Genomic DNA, 20,736 nt, shown 5'->3' on the forward strand with positions numbered 1-20,736 from the left:
CAATCCCCCTTTCTCTCTGTTCCTTCTAGCTAGATCTGAGCTGCAGCTAGGGTTTGATCTAGATGCGTGGTTGATCAGTGGTCTGATCTGTGAGCTGATATGGTTGATTGCTATGCTGCGGTTGCAATTTGTTGTAGGGCTAGATGTTCAAGCATGTGGTAGGCTAGATTAGTAGTAGAGTTTGAAGTTGAACCTTGTGCTTGTGTTGAATCATGCTTAGATCTGTGATTTGTAGCTATTGGTGGTCCATTTGTAGCATGTTGTTTGTTGTAGATTTATGTTCCTGCTCATAGATTGTCCGGTATGCTTGGTATGATAGCGATGAAGCATGTGCTTACTATGATAGTGATGAACCATGTACATGTATGCTTCTTCTTTCATGCATTGTCCGGTATCTTGTGTGCTATGCTTACTGTCAAAGCGTGCTATGATTGTAGGACATGACACCGCAGACACAAGATCTTAGTCAGGCCCTTGTCGTGTTCGACAGCCAGTTTGCTCCATCGTTTGTCGAGGACTTGCAGCCTATGTCCGAGATGGCACCTGATTCAGAGGTGTACGCGTCTGATTCCCTCTATGTGCCAGTAGTGCTCGTTGAGCCAACTACTGCTGCTGCTGCTGCTGCCGCTGCACTCAAGCTAGCAGCAGCAAAGGCAAAGAAGAATGGTAGGTCGAACAACATGAAGTGGCAGCCGTTCATGTCCACGTTCGTGCTGAACAAGATGTGTGAGCTCATCTCTAGTAGAGTTAGGACTGACAAGGGCTTCAAGGAGATGCACTTGAACACCGTTGCGAAGCAGGTGTTCGAGTTCTGTGGGCAAGAGGTGTCTACCACCCAGGTGTACAACCACCCGAGGAAGTGGAGAAGTCGATGGATCCAAGTGTCCAAGCTAAGAGACCTTAGCGGCGCCTCATGGGATGAGAAAACTTGCTCCATAGTTCTGGAGGCAGAGCACTACGTCGGCCATGTCGCGGTTAGCTCACAACCCTCTTCCTTTTCATACTGTCCACCATTGCCTACTCCTAATCGCAACTAACAACACTTGTGTTTCATTCTTAGGACCACCCAAGGGACGCTGAGTTCCTCAACACACCCATCCAGAACTACAGCCAGATGCAACACATCTTCTCCTTCGGGCTGGCAACTGGGAAGCATGCCATGGGCTCGGGGGAGCCTCTTGGTTCTCCCATGCCAGACTTCCATGGGACCCCGGACGTCGAGGTCCTTGATGGCCCTGACAAGCCCACTGCGAAGCCCTTCGACAAGCCATTTGACCCCGTCCATGATAGGAAGAGGAAGAGAGGAGGCCTGATGGAGGAGATCAATGTCTTTTGCAGCATGACTGAGGCGGTGAAGGAGGTGGCAACAACCATCAGGGAGTGCAGGCCCCTCGACGTCCACGCTGACCTGTATGGCGCTGTCATGACCCAGGGTGGCTTCAGCGACGAGGCTCTCATGGCAGCTCTCAGCCACCTGCTTGACAACAAGGCCCAGAGTGTTGGGTTCGTTGCCATGGCCGACGCTCACAGGGTGCTGTGGCTCAGGAGCTGGCTGGGCAAGCACTACTACTAGAGTTGTTGAGGATATAGACCTTAGAGTCACCCGCCAGGAGGGGCCGGGTTACTCATATGGTCATTGCCTGAAGCCCGGCGCTAAGCTTGAAGACGGTGGGCCAAAGATGGGCTTAAGACCCGGATACGGCTTAAGGCCCATAGTTATAATCATTATTATGGTAGAACTTGTAGTGTAAGGCAAGAGTAATTGAGAGTCCGAGCCGGACACTCTTATGAGCCGGCCGGGACTCTGAGTGCTGCTGGGCGCCAGCCTCCCTATATAAAGGGATGACCCGGCAGCGGTTTTGGGACAAGGAAGATCTCGCCGAGAGCCAGGCATAGCAATTAAGCTCCCTGGTCCTCGAAACCCTAATCAATACCACCTCAACTGGACGTAGGCTTTTACCTTCACCGTAAGGGGCCGAACCAGTATAACCCTCGTGTTCCTTGTCCCGTTAACCCCTTCAAGCTTCCTAGCGGCGATGGCTCCACGACTAAGTCCTAGCTTGAGGACATCTGCCGTGACAATTCCACGACAGTTGGCGCCCACCGTGGGGCCAGTGCACGGTGGATTTGAGTTCTTGAAGGGCAGCTTCGAAGGGCTCAAGGGATACGCTGTGGGCCGGATGACCAAGAGTCATCGCGGCAAGCTCTACATCGACGATGCAAACTGGGGCCCCGACGCCGGCTCAATTGAGTACGGGTACCGGGTCCCCTTCGGCGGAATTCATGTTTTCATTGGCAAGATTGGTGAGCCGGGCCCTGAGCCGGATCTCTGCGCCGATCTCATCGAGACGGCTCAGCGTGCACGACCCGCCCGGGCCCGGCCTGCCTTAAGGCATGCTTTTGTGGGATGTATCCACGGAGGGCCCTCTGATCGATCTGGATCTGGTGATGAGACGGCCGCCGGCTCTGACGGCGAGTCGTCCACCGATGAGTCAAACTCGTTGTATCAACTTCAAGATGGCAGGCTCATGGGTTGTTCCGATGGTGACAGTATTCCGGACCCGTTTGAGCCGCCAAGTCAGGTTGGAGTCTTTATGGCCGGTGCACAGCCTGTTCAGAACCCTGCTGCTGGAGCGGGAAACCCGGTGCCCTCGCCGGCTCAGGTGCTAATGGATCTCACGGACAAGATGACGGCCCTGTTAACCGCCACGGTTGACCCGGCGGATCAAGCTCAGCATGATGCGGAGGTGGCACAGTTAAAGTTGGATCTAGTGAAAGCTAAGGAGGATCTGGCAGCAGAAGGGATCAGGATGGCTGCGGAAAGGGCGGCTCTCGACGCCCAAACCCAGTTGATTCAAGCGCAGTCCTTCCGGCTCACGATGGATCAAAACGCGTCCAATGAGGTCCTGAGAAGGAGGCATCAAAAGGCCCAATCTCGACTCCCTCCGGTTTACGATCCACGAAACCTCTTCAACACGCCAGGTGCAGGGTCTAGTAACCCGCCAGGGGTCATAGTGCCCGGGTCTGGGACCCCTATTCAGCCACAAGTGATGGGGCCTCCCCAGATGCCCCCTGCCCCGCCTCAGTACGTGCCAATACCACCGGGTCATTATGCCAACCCGCTGGAGAACATGGTCGCCGCGGCAGCACGGCTGGCGGCTCTCCCAATTGACGGCGACTCTCCGACGGCTATTGAAACCCGCCGGGTCAGGGAACTCCTTCAGACGGCACTGGCGCAGCAAGAGGCGTACTCCTACAGCCGGGACAGGATCCACTCGACCCCTCGTCCAGGCCGGAGCCCGAGTTACAGCAGACACATGGTCTCAGCGACCGGCTCAAGTAACGTCCGACGCCATGACCCGCCCCCTGGCCATGGCCCGGCTCATAACGGAGCCTTTCACGCAGCAGGCCAAGACAGAGCGCGGCAAGAGGCGGAACAGGTGCCTCAGTTGACGGCTTACCAGACTCCCCCGGCTTATCCGACGACTTCCGTCGACGTGGGTATCCCTACCAGGACTGGGGGTGTCCCTTGTTTAGTGCCAGCTATCCGCAATGAACGTCTACCCAAGGACTTCAAAGGCCCTAGGAAGGTGCCTAATTACACGGCAGACTTACAACCCGCAGCCTGGATCGAGAGTTATGAGATGGCTATGGAACTGCTGGAGGTCAGTGAAGCGGCCATGGCTAAGTACTTCACCATGATGTTAGATGGGACTGCCCGCACTTGGTTGAAAGGGCTACCACCGAATTCCATTGGGTCTTGGGCTGAGCTGAAGGCCCGGTTCATCCAAAACTTCAAGGATACCTGTAGGCAGTCTATGTCAATTGTGGATTTGACTAACTGCAAGCAGCAGGAGGGTGAGTCTACGACACATTGGGTTCGCCGGGTTAAGGAGATAATACATTCCTCGGATAAGATGGATGCCGGCTCTGCAGTCTTAATGTTGGAGCAGAATTGTCGTTTTGTGCCCCTGAAGATGAAACTCGGGCGGCTTAAGCGCGACTGCAATGATATGGGTACACTGATGGCGGCTCTTGTCAAGTACGCCGATTCTGATGGTACCAAGGACCCCGCTTCAGATGATGAAAGGACAGGGAAGGGAAAGAAGAACGGCAATGGCAAGGGTCCTCAGCATAACCCGGGAAACCAAGGAGGAGGCAAGCGCAAGGCCGATGGCAGCCTAGAGTTTGTAGCCAACGCCAGCTCACAAGGTAATAACCAGCGACGCAAGGGGAGGCCCCCTCCCCGAGGCGGCGGGTCAGGCCCGACGCTGGAGCAACTGTTGAATGAGCCTTGTCCAAGGCATGGCTCTAGAGAGAAGCCAGCAACTCATCTATGGAAGGATTGTGCAATCATGAAGGCCTTTAAGAATTACAATGGCCCGGGCGGCGGCTCAGGCGCCGGCGGCTTTCATGGCCCGGGCGGCGGCTCAAATTCTAACCCTCAGAACGGTCAAGGGGGCTTTAATCAGCAGTCTGGCCAGGGTCATCAACAGCAGCAGGGAGGTTATCAGACCAATCCAAAGCAGCTTAGCGGTGGACAGTATCATGTGTTTACCACCAGTCTGTGTAAGCGAGATCAGAAGCTTCATAAGAGGGCTGTGAATGCTGTTGAGCCGGCGGTTCCACGCTACTTGCGGTGGTCTGAGCAGCCTATAGTGTGGAGTAGGGAGGATCACCCTCCCCGGGTGGATAATCCGGGTCACTTGGCCCTGGTGGTGGCTCCTCAGGTGGGAGGATATAAGTTCACTAAGGTACTCATGGATGGAGGCAGCAGCATCAACATCCTCTATTATGAGACATTTCGTCGTATGGGGTTGATTGATAAGAATCTCAGCCAATCAAACACTATTTTCCATGGTGTGGTACCTGGTAAGTCGGCTTACCCAGTCGGCAAGATCGAGTTGGAAGTGGCCTTTGGAGATGAGCACAACTACAGGGTGGAAAAATTGACCTTTGAGGTGGTCAAGATAAGAAGTCCGTACCATGCCATATTTGGGCGGCCGGCTTACGCCAAGTTCATGGCACGGCCGTGTTACGTATATTTATAGCTCAAGATGCCGGGTCATAATGGGACCATTACGGTTCACGACAGCCGGAAGGTGGCCTTGGAGTGTGAGGAAGGCGATGCAGCTTATGCAGAGTCTGTCTGCGCAACAGAAGAGTTAAAGTTTTACAAAGACAACGTTGACCCAACAGATATGACTTCTCTGAAAAAGCCGACTACGGAGCATGAGCCGGCGATGAAATTTAAATCGGCTGATGAGACTAAACTTGTTGATTTCGTTCCAGGAGATTCATCTCAGCAGTTTAGCATCAGTGCCAATCTGGATCCAAAATAGGAAAGCGCGCTCATCGAGTTCATCCGTGAGAATAGGGACATTTTCGCATGGAAGCCGTCTGACATGCCAGGTGTACCTAGAGAACTCGCTGAGCACACTCTCAATGTTGATCCGAAATTTAAGTCGGTCAGGCAATTCCTTCGGCGGTTTAATGAAGAGAGGCGGAAAGCCATTGGAGAAGAGGTGGCCCGGCTCTTGGCGGCCGGGTTTATTGTTGAAGTCTTTCACCCAGAGTGGTTAGCTAACCCGGTGCTCGTACTCAAGAAGAACGGCACTTGGCGGATGTGTGTGGACTACACGGACTTAAACAAAGCGTGTCCGGCTGATCCTTTTGCCCTTCCCCGTATTGATCAAATTATTGATGCTACGGCAGGTTGTGCGCGCTTAAGTTTCTTGGATGCTTACTCCAGATATCATCAGATTAAAATGGCAGTTAAGGACCAGGAGAAGACGACATTCATCACTCCTTTTGGAGCCTTCTGCTATGTGTCTATGCCCTTTGGACTCAAGTGTGCACAGGCGACTTATCAGCGTTGTGTACATAACTGTATTCATAACCAGATTGGGCGCAATGTCCATGCTTATTGTGGTTAAGTCCATAAAGGAGGAAACCCTGATAGATGATTTAAGGGAAACCTTTGATAATCTCCGGGTTTACAAGATGATGCTTAACCCGGCCAAGTGTGTTTTTGGTGTTCCTGCAGGCAAACTCTTGGGTTTTTTGGTTTCTGACAGAGGTATTGAAGCTAACCCGGAGAAGATCAAGGCCATCACCTCCCTGGCTAAGCCGGCGTGTATAAATGACGTTCAGCGCTTGGCGGGTCGCATCGCTGCTTTAAGCCGGTTTATAAGCCGTTTGGGTGAGAAGGCCATGCCATTATATCAGTTGATGAAGAAAACTGATAACTTTGTCTGGAATGATGCAGCTAATACCGCTTTTGAGGATTTGAAGAAGCAGCTGGCAGAGCCCCCAGTCCTTGCTGCTCCAGTTGACAAGGAGCCTTTATTACTGTATGTGGCTGCTAATACACGAGCCGTCAGTGTGGCTGTGGTGGTGGCGCAAGGAAGAGGGTAAGGAGCATTTGGTTCAGCGGCCGGTTTATTATGTCAGCGAAGTGCTCATTGAGTCCAAGCAGCGGTATCCGCATTGGCAGAAGCTTGTTTATGGTGTGTTCATGGCGAGCCGGAAACTTAAGCATTATTTCCAGGGTCATCCCATCACTGTGGTCAGTTCTGCCCCTCTTGGTGATATCATTCAAAACAGAGAGGCCACAGGGAGAGTGGCTAAGTGGGCTATAGAGCTTGGACCTCATGGTCTGAAATACGTGCCACGCACTGCTGTTAAGTCTCAGGCCTTGGTGGATTTCATCAATGATTGGACAGAGTCACAAGTGCCCGAGCAAAAGCCGGATAACACATACTGGACTATACACTTTGATGGGTCCAGGCAGTTGGAGGGCTCGGGGGCTGGAGTCGTGTTGGCTTCCCCTAAAGGTGACAAGTTCCATTATGTGCTACAGTTGATGTTTCCTTGCACTAACAACGCGGCTGAGTACGAGGCCTTGCTCCATGGTCTTCGGATGGCTAAAGAGATGAGCTTGAGCCGGGTAAGGTGCTTCGGCGACTCAGACTTGGTGGCTCAACAAGTATCAGGAAAGTGGGATTCCAAGGACCCTCTCATGGCGGCTTATCGCCGCGAAGTTGATGCCATTGCTGGGCACTTTCAGGGTTACCAAGTGGAACACATCGATCGCAGGAAGAACGAGGCGGCTGATGCTTTAAGCCGGCTGGGCTCTCAGCGAAAACCGGTGCCGCCTAATACTTTCCTGGACGTCCTGTATAGCCCTTCTGTTAAGTTGCCTACAGAGGAAGACTTGGCTGTCCCTGACCCGGAGGCACGACTGGTGGCGGCTCTCCACATCATACCGGACTGGACAGTACCTTATTTGGCTTACATGACCCGGGGAGAGTTGCCTGAGGATGAAACTTTGGCCAGACAAGTAACCCGGCGGGCTAAGTCAATGATTGTTATCAATGGCGAGTTGCATCACCGTAGTGTTACAGGAGCGTTTCAGCGTTGTGTCTCCCCTGAGGAAGGTCAAGAGATCTTGCGTGAGATTCATGAAGGGGATTGTGGCCATCACGCCGGCTCAAAGTCTCTTGTGGCCAAGGCTTTTCGCCATGGTTTTTATTGGCTGACGGCTCATGCTGATGCGGAGGACTTGGTCAGTAAATGTGATGGTTGCCAAAGGTTCTCGCGACGGGCTCATGTGCCGGCTCAGGAGCTGAGGATGATCCCAATTACTTGGCCCTTTGCGGTCTGGGGGCTTGATATGGTTGGGCCTTTTAAAAGGTCCAAGGATAAGAAGACCCACCTCTTGGTGGCAGTTGACAAATTTACCAAGTGGGTGGAAGCGGAGCCAGTTAGCAAGTGTGATGCAGCCACGGCAGTTCAGTTTATGAAAAAGGTGATCTTTCGCTTTGGCTTTCCGCACAGCATTATAACTGACAATGGCACCAATCTATCCAAAGGCGCCATGGAAGAGTTTTGTCAACGAGAGCATATCCGACTTGATGTTTCCTCAGTGGCTCATCCTCAATCCAATGGTCAAGCTGAGAGAGCTAATCAGGAGATTCTGAAGGGCATCAAGCCCCGGCTTTTGGTCCCTTTGCAACGGACGCCGGGTTGTTGGGTGGAGGAGTTGCCCTCCGTGTTATGGAGCATCAACACTACTCCTAACAGGTCTACAGGTTTCACGCCTTTCTTCATGGTTTATGGGGCAGAAGCAGTCCTCCCCAGTGACATCCGTCATGACTCGCCTCGAGTGGCGGCTTACGTTGAGGCGGATAATGAACAGGCGCGCCAAGATGCTCTTGACTTGTTGGACGAACAGCGTGATGTGGCAGCAGCTCGCTCAGCAATTTACCAACAGGACCTGCGCCGTTATCATAGTCGCCGGGTTAAATCCCGGGTCTTCCAGGAAGGCGATCTGGTGCTCCGGCTCATCCAAGATCAAACAGATGCGCACAAGCTATCCCCGCCTTGGGAAGGGCCCTTTGTGGTCAGCAAGAATTTGCACAACGGGTCATATTACCTCATTGACATTCGGGAGCACAAAGATTCACGTAAGTCGGAGGAAGAGACCCGTCGGCCGTGGAACATAGCTCAGCTTCGGCCTTACTACACTTGAGCCACCGGCTCTCATAATGTACATATTTCTCTAAGCCATGTATATATTATGATAAGCAATAAAGCAGGACCTCTGTCCTTTTTTCTCCTCCAAATGTGCACGTGTTGTTTTCATTGCAAGATTACATGATAACTTGAAGGAGAATCCGGCTTATGATCGTATTCGAATCTAGCCGTAGGCAATAAAGGTCACTTGGGGGCTTCCTGTTCAAACATAGGTCGTATTCGAACCAAAGAGAACATAGCTGTCGATACCCATTTGATCGGCAAAGTGCCGAGCTCATTGGGAAGTTTTCTTTGATCATATTCGAATCTTAGTTTAACCCCTTTGGGAACCGACGTGGATCGTATTCGAATCAGCGTCGTTAAACAATTCTTAAAGTCATTTGGGGGCTTCCTGTTCAAACATGGGTCGTATTCGAACCAAAGAGAACATAGCTGTCGGTACCCTCTTGATTGGCATCGCCACACCCACTGGGGGCTATATGATCGTATTCGAATCCTAGCGTAACCCCTTTGGGCCGGCTCTCTGGTCGTATTCGAACCGGAAGCCCCTAAGTTCTTCTGCTTTATAGCAAGTTTCTTCTGATTGTTTCAAAGTGTGTACGGCCGGGTCTCACTTTGCCGGCTTAATTTTGATTTACAGTGCTAGTCGAACACAACTGGCGTTATTAAGACTGGTAAACCAGAATTGAGGTATCAAACTCATAGCCCGGGTTATCTAAGCCGGCAGTGTGCTTAGAGGCTGGTAAGTGTGTTGTTATGATTGTATCAAGGACATCATCGAGGGCCAGTCTTTGGTGAATCATATTCTGGGTTATAGGCATAAGACTATGATTCTCCATGCGGTAAGCCGCCTCGAGACTTGTGATTTGTCTTTTCTTGCAGGATAGTTGAAGACAATTATTTAAACTGAAGGAACATGACTGATCAACTGTAACCCGGAGACATATAAGGAAGCAACTTTCATAAGGATTCAGCATTCAATATGTGCGCGATGGTACGGCCCAGTTAAAGTATTGATCCTACTCTATTACAAGACTCATCGAGTCCAAAAGGGTGGAGCATTGTTTTATAAGCCGCCGACAGAGTTAAGATGCTTCCTGGGTTGACGTCTCCGGCTCATCCCTCTCTTCCACTCCGGCTGTTCCCAAGACCTGGAAAGTTGATGACTTCCAGTCGATGCCGCTCAGAGCTTCGAATTGAGCTTCCTCGTCAATTAACCCGGCCGGGTCAATCTCCAGGGCGAAGGTGTGCTGACGAGTTGGCGGGATTAAGCTGAGGGCTTCATAGCGCGGGGTGGGGATCCTCTGATTTTCCGCATTATAACCCGGCTGGTACTTGGTCAGATCTGTGTCATTTCCAACGAGGGTGGCCACCGGGCGCATGATCTTCACGCAGGCGGCAAAGTCCCTTTGGTCGAAGGCTGTGCCGTCTTCCTTCAGACTTGGATAGCCGAGGGCGATGTCCGCCGGGTCTAACTCGGGAAGGAAAGCCTTGGCCCGGCTCAGCGCGGCGATAGCTCCGGCTCTTGCAGAAGCCCGTCGCAGCTCTTGGATACGTTGAGGCAGAACGGCGAGCCGGCGAAGCACTTCCGCCAGGTGAGTCGGCACCTCGTTGGATAGGGCCACCACAGCCAAGGCACGCTGTGACCCGGTGTAGAGTTGCTCCACCAGGGTGTACACGGCCTTCAGCTTGGTTACCACACTCTGATTGAGGTTGGCGCTTCTGGGACCTGTTTAACAGAGTAAGATAAGCCGCCGACAAGGATGAGTTATGAGATATAAAGATTCTAAACTTGATGAAGACCGGTGAAATGACTTACCGAAGATTGCGGCAACCATCTGGGACACTTGGCGCTTTAAGCCGGAGAGTTCGGCGGTCTTCTCTGAGAGAGCCTTCTCCGCCTGTTCGGCCCGGTTCACCAGAGCAGCCTTCTCTTCGGCCCAGGCTCTCCGTTCCGCGTCGAAGTCCGTCTTCAGCTTCTCCTGCGCAGCAATACTGGACACAAATTTAGCATTTGCTTTCCGGGTCTCAGTTTCTTGCGTCTTCAGCCGGGTCTTGAGATCAGAGATGTCAGCCTCAAACTTCTTGCCAGCAGCCTGCATAAATTTCCGGGTTATAGCATGAACAGTTATTATACAAATTTAAAGTCCCAAGCGTTTTCCAAGCAAAGACACTTGGCACTTGGGGGCTAATGCATATCGAACGTTCCTATCTACAAACTACCGGTTCATGGAATAAGCCGGAACTTAAGTCTACAACATACTCAATCATAAGTCGTCGACTTGGGGGCTAGCATGGTAAAGGTAACTATGCAGTAAGTAAGAGGACAGAAGAATAATACCTCAGACTTCTGCTGAATCTGGTTCACCATGGCAATCTCTACGTCCCGGCTCTTGTGCACTTGGCTGACGTAGCCGGAGACGAGCTCTCCGATGCTCAGGTTGGTGTAGTCGGAGAGGTCCAGATTAACCCGGCGGGGCTGTAGCAACTCCCCCTTGGCAGAACACTTGGCCAGTGCAGTAGGTCTCCCCGGCTCAACAAATTCCGTCCGGGTGATTACCACATCCGGGTCATCTGCTGGTTGAGCCGAGCTGGAGGCCTCCGGGATAACAGAAGCTTCTGCTATGGGCTTGTTGGTTGGAGCAGCGGCCTCAGGAGCAGAGGCAGCTGGCGGTTCTTGAGCGGCTACCTCCGGCTCAGGCAAGTCCGGCTCATCGACCGGCTTGTTCTTCTTGACCCTTTTGCTGAGTTTTGCTTGGGCACTGAAAAGACAGAAAGGTTAAGCACAAGAGTGTAAGTAAAGACAAAGTACACCATAAGATGATCATTATTACCCGGGCACAGTCTTGAAAGCCGGCAGGTTCGACTGCATAGAGTCGCCCGAAGAGGGGGAAGTCTCCTGATAATTTGAGTCAGAAGAATTGAGCGGCTGACGTATGACACCCGCCAAAGGATGAAAAGGGTACAAGTTGGAGATAACCTCAGTTCGGCGCTTCCTCGATGCGTCAGGTAACCCGGAGGAGAGGTCGGCGTCCTTGTTGGTCCGGGTGTGACGCCGGCTCTCATGAACCTGTCGCTTCAAAATAAATTGAGGATCTTGATAATCTAAAGGATGTGAAAAGCTTACTTTCCGGGTTACCCTTCGGACTTTCAGCCTTGGCAAGGGCTCCGAGTCGGAGGAAAGTGACATTACCTCCACCGGGTTACTTGCGCCGGTGTCATCCTGTTGATGAATAGTATTGATAAGGCGGGCAGAAATAAATAACAGATATAACAAGAGTTTACAGGTTCAGGGGTTACCTCTGACTCGGAGCTGTTGCTTAGTTGCATCAACTCTGAAGCAGTTGGCCTACTTCCCTTCTTGCGGGGAGCGGCTTTCTTCGCCTTCCTGGCCTTCTTGGCCGCCTCGTGGTCATATTTGACCTTCCAAAATTTGTCATCAGCCTGAAAAATACAATGATGATTTCTTAAAAGATTCAGATGAAAGTTATATACAGAAGAAGATAAGATGTTCAGATCAGCGGCTTACCGCTGGGGCTGGGTTGGTCTTGCAGAAGGGGGCTAACCCGGTCCTCCCGCAGTCTGCCAGGCTCTCGTTCAAGAGAGCCTTGGTCACGTTCTCTGCAACATCTTCAGGAAGATCGTTGCGGCTGTGTCTCTGGGGGTCATCCTTTCGGCCCGTGTACTCGCACATTAAGCCGGGGCGGCGGCTCAATGGGATCACCCGCCAGGAGATCCAGACCCGGACCAGATCGATTCCGTTGAGACCATTGCCCAGGAGAGCCTTGATCTTGTTGATGGTGGGGAGCAGAGGTTGGCGTTCCGCCTGAGTTAACTTGTCAGACAGCGGGTGAGTTGGCTCCAGACGTGAAGGGCGAAAGCCGGGCAGCGGGCTCTCGTCAGCCGGTGATGTGTCTTGGCAATAGAACCACGTCAGATTCCAGTCCTTTGGGTGACTCGGCGGCTCGGCATAAGGGAAAAGACAGTCTCTCCGTCTCTGAATGGAGATGCCGCCTAGCTCCAAACTTGGCCCGTTGGCGCACTCGTTCTGGCGGTTCAAGTAAAAGAGCTCTCTGAAGAGCAGCAGACTGGGCTCTTCTCCAAGGTAAACCTCGCAGAACACTTGGAAATTGCATATGTTGGACACCGAGTTGGGTCCTATATCTTGTGGCCGCAGGTCAAAGAAGTTCAGCACGTCTCTAAAAAACTTTGAGCCGGGCGGTGCGAAGCCCCGGCTCATGTGATCCGCAAAAATGACCACCTCCCCGTCCCTTGGCCGTGGTCTCTCCTCTGATGGGTCGGGGGCACGGTAGGACATGACGTCCTTCTTGGGCAGGTAGCCTGACTTGACAAAATTTGCTAATGTCTCGTTGGTGACATTGGACCTCATCCAATTGCAAGTGATGGAGGCTTTAGGAGCTTTGGGAGGCATGGTGAAAATCGGCAGCCTATGATAAAAGGAAACGGCCGGTTTAACTATAAGCCGGAGGAAATTTACAGTTCAATGTTAAAGTGGCGGCTTATGGAGGGGACTAATGACATATATCTAGGTGCATCAGGTTATTTAAGCCGCCTAAGGTGTTGAGAGTAATTCGATTGTCTACGGCCTTATCACAGATGAGCCGGAAAATTCTATGACGCGTGGTCTCCTTTGAGTCGGAAGGTTCTGCGGCGTGTGGTTTCTTTAAACCGGAAATGTAAACCGCCATGACTCAATGAGTGCAGTTTTTTTACTAAGTGTGGTGAAAACAGGTTTCACACATTGCAGTAAATATTTTGGATCAAAATGGTCGGTCAAAAGGAAAATTTCTAGACCTAAAAAACAGACGCAGGGGAGTTCTTGAGCTCGAACGAGGCCTTTATGCAGTAAAAAGAGGTCTACTTGCATGAGAAATGGGTGCTAAACAGCTACCGCAGTGGTTCTATACAAGGCTAAGATCAAAAAAGGGCAGTAAAAATGAAAACTACCGGAGCTTGTGGGAGACGGCGACGAACACGGACGAACCCTACTGCAGATCTGTTCTACGGGGTAGCGAGGACTTACCGGTGCTGAAGAGATGCGGAGGTTGCCGCCGTTTGTCTGGACCGAGTCAGGGTGATGCAGCGGCCAAGGTTGACGAAGACTGGGGGCGCGGCGGCGGCGGCGGAGTTCGAACTCTTGGGGGACAGAGGAAGAAGACGAAGAAGAGGAGTGGCTGAAGGCCCGTCGGGCCGGACTATTTATAAGGGCGAGCTCATAAGTGGGCGCGAGAAACGAGGAGACCGCGGCGTGGTTATCTCCCCCTGAAACGCCTTGATTTTTGGGATGGCAGTAAAGATAAGATCCGTTGCGGATCTGGTGGAGTAAAAAACAGACTTAATGGAAGATGACGTCACGGCGGATTACTCGGAGTCCAGAGGATGACGTCACGCCGGGTTATGACATTCACACAATTGTAAGCCGGAGATTTTCTGTCGAAAGGATTGAAGATTGACATGAGCCGGCTCAAATCAATCTGGGGCCTAATGTTGAGGATATAGACCTTAGAGTCACCCGCCAGGAGGGGCCGGGTTACTCATATGGTCATTGCCAGAAGCCCGACGCTAAGCTTGAAGACGGTGGGCCAAAGATGGGCTTAAGACCCGGATACGGCTTAAGGCCCGTAGTTACAATCATTATTATGGTAGAACTTGTAGTGTAAGGCAAGAGTAATTGAGAGTCCGAGCCGGACACTCTTATGAGCCGGCCGGGACTCTGAGAGTTGCTGGGCGTCAGCCTCCCTATATAAAGGGACGACCCCGGCAGCGGTTTTGGGACAAGGAAGATCTCGTCGAGAGCCAGGCATAGCAATAAGCTCCCTGGTCCTCGAAACCCTAATCAATACCACCTCAACTGGACGTAGGCTTTTCCTTCACCGTAAGGGGCCGAACCAGTATAACCCTCGTGTTCCTTGTCCCGTTAACCCCTTCAAGCTTCCTAGCGGCGATGGCTCCACGACTAAGTCCTAGCTTGAGGACATCTGCCGTGACAATTCCACGACAAGAGTAGTGCTGCCTGTGAGCGTGCATGATCCCCGACGGCGATGGCGGTGGCGACGACGACGATGACGATGACGATGTACATTTTGTGTAGCTAGGGCTCACAAACTATTTGATGGTCTGTATATTTTGGTGAGGTGGTATATACTAACCCCTCACGATGATGGTGAACTTGCGGTGGTAGGACGACACCCTTTTTTGGATGTGGTGGTAGGTTAACACCAAGGTAGTGCTAGGAAGAACTTGCTACGACGTATGATCATGCATGCTTTACTTCTCTTCTGATCCATTGTTGTTTGTGTGCTACTTTGCTCTACTTGTGTGCTCCATTGATTTGCCGCTTGAACTCTTACTCTTTTGCATTGCTAGGGCAAGTGGTATGCCGTGTTCATCGGTAAGGTTCCAGGGGTTTATAGTTCATGGGAAGAAGCCGGTGCTCAAGTGGCATCGTATAGCAACAGCACCCATAGAGGGTTTAAGACTAGGCAAGCGGCAGAAAAAGCTTACTCCGAGTGGGTGCAAAAGCACGGCAGCAGTGTTGACAGTCACAAGGTTGGAGGTGTCAAGGTGGATCGTCAGTTTGGGCTGAAGCTGAAGAACTTCATCATGTTCGCCCAGTTCATCGCTATTGCTGTGTTGTGACGTTGGTGTGCTAGGTGTAGGTAAACTCACCAACTAGGGTATAAGGTAAGCACAACATGTACGCCGTACGCAACCAAACGCCGTGTTCATGTGCCGCGAGGGCCAATGCAGGCAACCAAACAAAGTACACTTGCGTATTACCTAATGCAGGGACACTAGATGCAGACAACCAAACAACTAGCAAATGGCGTATTAGGGCCTGTTTTTCTCAACCAGGCTGGATTGAGAAATGTATGCGATACAGGAATTGTTCACAACGGCAACCAAACACGCCCCAGCTGACTGAGATTTACCTGGTCTCAGTCAGCTCACGTCCGCAACACATACAGGTTGGTACAGTTTTGAGCAGCTTGTCTCGTTTTCTTCCTGCTTTCGATTTTCTGTTGGTGCGTTTTTGGGTTGTATGGGCTAGCAACATGGGCTCATCTTGGGCCATTGTGTGCATACAGGAATTGTTCACAACGGCAACCAAACACGCCCCAGCTGACTGAGATTTACCTGGTCTCAGTCAGCTCACGTCCGCAACACATACAGGTTGGTACAGTTTTGAGCAGCTTGTCTCGTTTTCTTCCTGCTTTCGATTTTCTATTGGTGCGTTTTTGGGTTGTATGGGCTAGCAACATGGGCTCATCTTGGGCCATTGTGTGCATACTACCGTGTGCCTGTGCTTGTGTGTTTTTTCTTTTTTGCATATATAGACCTTTAACTATGTATATATGTTAGGGGAGCAACTAGTTAACGCGCGCTCTTTCGAAAGGCTCACAATGATCTGTGTCACTTGACGCGCACTCTGCCACGTGTCACGCACTGGACTCTCACTCTGAATTTTATTTTTTTATTTTTCCGCACGTGTTTTCGGCTTTTTAACGGGTTTTTTTGGCTTTTTCGACTTTTTGGTTTTTCAATGGTCTTCCTTAGCTTTTGGGAAAAAAAAATATAATTTACACGAAAAAACATGTTTTTTTGCTTCCACGAGAGGCACGGTTTTACTTTTGCGAGAGGCAAAGCCATGACTCTCGGAAATGAAAAAAAGTGTTTTTTTTCTTTCGCCAGATGCATGTTTTGCTTCTGCGAGTGTCATGATTTTGCTTTCACGAGAGGCACGACCATGCCTTTCGAAAACGAAAAAAAACGCATTTTTTATATTTTTTTTCCTTTCGCGAGAGGCAAGTGCCTCTTGAAAAAAAAACGTGTTTTCTCTTTTCTTTGACTTCCGCGAGAGGCATGATTGTGTTTTCACGAGAGGCACAGCCGTGTCTCTCGGAAATGGAAAAAAAATACGTTTTCTGTTTTTTTCTTCTGCGAGAGGCACAATTTTGCTTTTGCGAGAGGCACGGTCGTGCCTCTTTCGAAAGGAAAAAAAATCATGCTCCCGTTCCGGTTTTTTGGTTCGTTTTTTTGACCATTTTTGGATTAAAAAGTTCATCAAAACCTAAGAATATGGGATCTAGTTTTGTTGATCTCGATGCAAGAAATCCAACGGTGAAAACAGTTCAAGATTTGGACTCACGGTTTAAGAGATACTCCCTCTCTCTCAGTTTAGAGGGCGTGCGCGTACCCCTAGGTTGTCAATTTGACCAACCTAATACAAGTCATATATTACAAAAAATATACCAATATAAACTTCAGATGTTTTATTTTCAAACGGTATAAATTTTGTGTTATATAGTTTATAAATTTGACAACCTAGATATACACGTAGGACTTGTAAACTGAAACGGAGGGAGTACAACGTTTTGAATAAACGGATCTAAGAAAAAAAGGGAAAACTCTTTGGTTGCGACAAGTGGCACACATGCAGCGCGGCACTTGTCACAACCTGGGGAGGTGGGAGTAATCCTTAGGGCTTGTACAATGCAAGGTGCTTAGGGGAGATGCTTAGAGAAATAAACCAGACTTTTCTTAAGCACCGATGCTTATTTGTACAGGGTAGACGCTTAATAAGGCATCTCTCCTGTAGAAATAGACACCGGTGCTTCAGCAAAACCCGGTTCTAAGCACCTCCCTAAGCATCTAGCATTGTGCAAGGCCTTAAAAGGAGTACTTGTCAATTAGCGATTTCAATATGTTAGGCTTGGTATGTGATTTAGTGTCACGCTGAACATATTAGAGGGCTGATATTGGGCTGTTGTGTGCGTACTACCGTGTGGCTTTGTTTCTGTGTTTTTTTTTTCATATATAGACCTCCAACTTGTACTTCATTCGTCCAAAAAAGCTTATTCCTTAAATAGATGTATTTAACGTCAAGTTAGTGCTAGATACATCCATTTGAGGGACAAGCTTGGGATAAAAAATTTCGAACGGAGTGAGTATACGTGTTAGGCTTGATATGCGTTTTAGTGTCGGGCCAAACATATCAGAGAGCATTCCGAAGCCCCGGATGGATTGGATTGTTTCTACTTGTGCCAAGTTTGACTTGTTTTCTCTTCTTACTATTATATTTTGGTAACAGGATGGCCATGTATGTAGTTTCTTGGATTGAGAAAATGAGAAAAAAAGAATGGGATTGAAGTATATTTGTCTACGACCTGCGCCAACTGCGACTAGCCGAAAAATACAAAAGGAAAATGAATAGGGCCTGCAACATTTGTCTGAGTGCAACTACAAATTGTAATTACATATGGATGAGTTGCGTGCAACTTGCGGACGCGTGACTAGGACAACATACTCTGTCCGTCCGAAAATACTTGTGGTAAAAATGAATACAAATAGATGTATCTAGAACTAAAATACATCTAGATACATCCATTCCTCGGACAAGTATTTCCAGACAGAGGGAATACAAAATAATAATAAAAGGCGGGCATGCAACTGGCTTGCCCGCTTGCAATCATATTGTGTTAGTGGGGTTACAAAACTTGCCATTGAGTGTCTACAGGTGGACATACAAAAAATGAACATGCAAGTGGCCCAACAACCCCTTCCAACCCTGAGTTGTAGTTTTTTAGGGAATATCAACATTGTAGTTGCTTTGCATCCATGCAGTTATAATCATGTTATAATGCTTGCAGTTGCATGTTTAGTGATGAACATGTAACTGGCCCGACAACAACCCTTCTAACCCCATTTCAAGTGTCTTTGTGCCGCTGCCGATGTAGTCAAGTTACAACAGTTGCAGTTGCATGTTTAGTGATGGGCATGCAATTAGCCCCAACAACTCCCCTGTTGGGCCCGAGTTGCAATTGCTTTGTTGCCTATGCAGTTGTAGTCGGGTAATAACGCATAACGTTGCATGTCTAGTGGATACGCAACTGGTGATGTGGTCACCTGTTACAGGTAGGGTCAAGGACCCATCGTTTGGGACCCACATGGGGCTCATCACCATCATAGGTAGGTCCCTAGATCATGCCAACATTCGGATGCGTCCATCAGGAGGATCACTCGGACGGCTCTACAGCACTCGGACAACCACACGTCACTCGGCGGATGATCAACCATCGGACGTACAGGGCAAGAAGGCGTCGTGGGAGCTGCAACGGTCGAGGGATCCTAAGTCGTCCACTAAATAGAGTTATAGCTACCGTTCGTTACCTGTAACTACTGTAGTATAGGCTCATTACACTAGTAACTGCCTCATTCAATGGCATTAATTGCCCTGGTGGCGTGGGAGACATGCGGCTGCAGCGCACTCTATATAAGCCGCACCCCTCTCCGTAGCCAGGCATGTTCAACCTTGTCACCATATCCATCAAATCAAAGCAAGCCTCAGGGCACAAGACGTAGGGCTTTTACCTCCACCGAGTGAGGGGCCTGAACTCGTTAAACACCGTGTGTTACACCTACGCCGTATCTAGTCTCTGCCCTCTTATTCGTACCCCTAGTACTCATTGTCAGGGTCATAACCCCTACAGTTGGCGCCCACCGTGGGGCTAGGCGTCTAGCAAAATTTCATGGTGTAGGTGGATTTCGTCATCATCATCATGTCAGTTGGCGGCGAAATCCGCTTCGGGACGATCTCCTTCATCGCCGACGACTCAGCGTGGCTATGCGAGGACCCGCTGGACATGGAGGCGTTGCCCATCCGTGGCGCGAACCACTTCCGAGCCTCTTCCTACGGAGTCCTTCTCCAACAGCCATCGACTACATACCGAGTGGTTGCCCATCCCACCGTTGTGCGCCGTCGCAAGCGCTCCGGGCGTTCGCGGCTGCAGCGCTGGATTAAGCACACCACCGCCACTTAGGCAGCAGTGGAGAAAGTGGCGGTTATCGAGTTCGACGTGCCCGCCCTCAACCTCTCGAACGGATCACTCGGCGATTCCTCAGAGGAGTCCGAGTCCGAGAGCATCGAGTCGATCGCCGAGATTCTTATGGCGGATAACTCCGAGCACCACGTGCCCCCCGGCTACCCGGAGCCCAAAGACGATCGCGCGGGTGCATCCCACGTCAACACCAATGGCGGCTTCTGGGACACGAGCCGTATGTGCCTCAAGCTCTCACTCGGGAGCAGCGAGACGAGCTCCGTCGCCGGAACGACTAGCTCCTGAACACTCCCATCACCGGAAGGACTCCTGGGTGTTAGTCATGGAGTCGACTCGCCTGGCTACTTTGCCCGAGTGCGATCGCCCCGAACGGCTTTAGAGGGAGCAGGATGAACGAGAGCGCCGTCAACCCAGCTCCAGTCGGCACAAGCGTCGACTCTACTCGAGTGACCAGCATCGTAAGTATCAAGTTCTTAGTACTCCATTGCAAAATCTAGCAGCCGCCACTCGGATAGCAGATTCCATTCCGCCCTCTGGCTCTTCGGCCGGAGAGGGATTCGTCAGATCCAGGCGCTCCTCAACATAGCACTGTCGCAAAATGCGGCGGTGTCCCAGTCTAGAGACCGGATCCATAGCGCGCCCGTGTGTGCGGAGACCGTCCAGTCGGCTCATAGCCCACTCGGCTTGGGCAGGCACCGAGCAACTTCTTCCTCCAGAGATCACTACGAAGATCAAAGACACGATCCAGTTGCGTCGCCTCAGTGTAACGACGACTATGATCGTGCACTGATGCCTCCACCCCGAGATGTCGTGCACGGACGCGAGCCTTACGACGACAGATGGACTCATGGCGGTGATCGCAGGCCAAGTCCTACTCGTCCGTCGAGAGACACTCGAGATCCGCTGTTCAACGCGAGATCCGTTCTCGCTCAGAACTTGGTCGCCAGAGGCTGGGCCTTCTAGGAGGGCCAGGATCATGACGTGCCGAATGGTTCCGTACCATCAGGTCCCGAGTGCTTCAGCCGTTACATACGAGCGGCTGAGATTCCCAACAACTTCAGGTTGGCCATGGGGATCAGCAAGTTCACCGGCGAATCCAAGCCCGAAATTTGGCTAGAATATTACTGAGTGGCAGTCTAGATCGGTGGCGGCAACGACAATGTGGCCATGAAGCATTTGCCGCTGATGCTAGAAGGCTCCGCTCGGGCTTGGCTAACACAGCTCCCGCCGAGTAGCATTTTTTGTTGGGATGACCTGGCGAAGGTGTTCGTCAAGACCTTTAAAGGCACGTACAAGAGAGCAGGAGGTTTGACCGAGTTGCAGCACTGTGTGCAAAAGC

This window comes from Triticum aestivum, chromosome 5D, assembly GCF_018294505.1.
Source record: "Triticum aestivum cultivar Chinese Spring chromosome 5D, IWGSC CS RefSeq v2.1, whole genome shotgun sequence".
Taxonomy (NCBI): domain Eukaryota; kingdom Viridiplantae; phylum Streptophyta; class Magnoliopsida; order Poales; family Poaceae; genus Triticum; species Triticum aestivum.